The sequence below is a fragment of the Meriones unguiculatus genome, chromosome X (genome assembly GCF_030254825.1).
Source record: "Meriones unguiculatus strain TT.TT164.6M chromosome X, Bangor_MerUng_6.1, whole genome shotgun sequence".
In the NCBI taxonomy this organism is placed as follows: domain Eukaryota; kingdom Metazoa; phylum Chordata; class Mammalia; order Rodentia; family Muridae; genus Meriones; species Meriones unguiculatus.
Window position 1 is genome coordinate 146,190,924 of NC_083369.1, and position 2,041 is coordinate 146,192,964.

The 2,041-nt window shown below is 41.2% G+C and overlaps 1 non-coding gene across 1 annotated transcript; it reads left to right on the forward strand.

Annotated features, from left to right (window-relative positions):
- The first annotated feature begins 1,679 nt into the window (after nt 1–1,679).
- Nucleotides 1,680–1,786, forward strand: LOC132650287 (U6 spliceosomal RNA). The gene has a single exon (XR_009588654.1). It is a non-coding gene; the product is annotated as a U6 spliceosomal RNA (small nuclear RNA).
- Nucleotides 1,787–2,041: the final 255 nt, after the last annotated feature.

Below are 2,041 nucleotides of genomic sequence, written 5' to 3' on the forward strand. Positions count from 1 at the left end.
ACATGAGGAACTGAATTCAAGTCTCCAGCATCCACATGAAAAGAAAGGTATCTCTGCACATGTCTCTAACTTCTTCATTGTGTGGGGAGTTGTGAGGACATGTAGACTACAAGAGTTTGTTGGCTAGTTATCTTCTGGTTTAGCGATACAGAGAGTGATAGAAGAGAAAATGCAATGTCTGTCTCTGGTGTTTGTATTCGTGCACATGGGTGAACACACCCATGTACTCATAAAGTACAAAAAATACACATACATCACATCTCCCATACATACATGCAAACTTCAATGTATTGATCTCTCCTGTGAGAGCTTTGCTTGTTCTCTTAGTGTGGAATGCCCCTGTGATTTTTTTTTTAAACATGACAAATTATTCTCAATGCCTTTGTAGGGAAAGATCAAAGACAACAGAAAGGGAGGGAATTCAGGTACTCTCCAACTTCATTCTCATGAATGGAAGAATACAAAGACAGTTCTCCTTAGAAGGTGTACAAATTCTTAAACTGAAGGTAGTTAAGCAATGGGTATGAGTTACTCATGGGAACAACTGAATTGGAGGCTGATCATTGCAGGCCAGCCATGTAGGGCTGGGAAAGCAGGGCCAAACAGCTCCCTAGTTTTCACCTTCTCTGGCAGATCTTTCCAAAACGACAGTGTGCAGGCAAGACTTTGTTTCTTGTCTTCATTTCAGCTGGCTCTGAATTTGCGGCTGGTAATGCCTTGTTTAATGCATATCCCAGTGTGGCCGCCAATCTACTTTCATAAATAAGCCAAAATAATAGATTTCTAAAAATACCCCATGAGCTCAATTGCTTTCAGGCTGTTGGAGAAAGCCAGTGTTTCCTATAGAAAGTTGAGTGAGCTGAGTATTTTCAAAACCCTGTCCTCAGCTGCTCTCATCAGTGTGCTGGCAGCCATCTGTGTTGTTCTGCTGCTTCCTTCCTGTTCTGTCCAAGGAAGTTGGAAATAAATGGTCAGGACCCAACAGGATCCATGATGTTAAAGAGAAGTGTAATAGAGACATCGATCTTTGGAAGAAGCTCTGACACAAAAGTGCTTCTTTTATTTATGCAGTCAATAGGTGTCTCTGCAGACAATGCGTGCATGAAGAAGGCTTTCTGCAGTAAGTGGAGAAGAAAGTCAGTATTTCTTTTCAGTGCCAGCAGTGAACATAATGAAATATTTTACAGGCATAAAGAAGTTCACTTTTGTGGTGATTTGACCCCTGAACAGAATGAGGAAACATCATGTCAGTTCAAACTGAGATCATCTTGTAGAGCAACCAGCACGAGCTAGGTGTGATGACACTCACCTTAATCCCAGCACTTGGGAAGCTGAGGCAGGAGGATCATTGGTTCAAGGGCAGCTAGAGCTGAGTAGTGAGGTTCAGGACAGACTGGGCTTCATAGGAAGATTCTCTATTAGGAATGGAAGAGATGGCTCAATGGTTAAGAGCTATTGCTGCTCTTATATAAGACTTAGGTTTGTTTCCCAGCACTCACATGATTATGGTGGCTCACAGCTGTCTGTATCTTCAGTTCCAGGGTATTTAACGCTCTCTTATGTCCTCCTCTGGCAATGCACACACATAGTGCACATACATAGTTACAAAGGCAAAACAATTATGCACATAAAATGAAAACAAATCTTTAAAGTTTCTGTTTTTCGAAATAATCAATTAAGTGCTTGCTTCGGCAGCACATATACTAAAATTGGAACGATACAGAGAAGATTAGCATGGCCCCTGCACAAGGATGACACGCAAATACGTGAAGCGTTCCATATTTTTCAATGCAATTCCCATCAAAATACCAACTCAATTCTTTACAGACCTTGAAAAAAAGATTCTCAGCTTCATATGGAGAAACAAAAAACCCAGAATCTCCAAAACGATCCTGTATGACAACAGATCATCTGGAGGTATCTCCATTCCTGATCTCAAGCTGTACTACAGGGCAACAGTAATAAAAACTGCATGGTATTGGCATAGAAACAGAAAGGAGGATCAATGGAACCGCATAGAAGACCCAGAAATAAATCCACA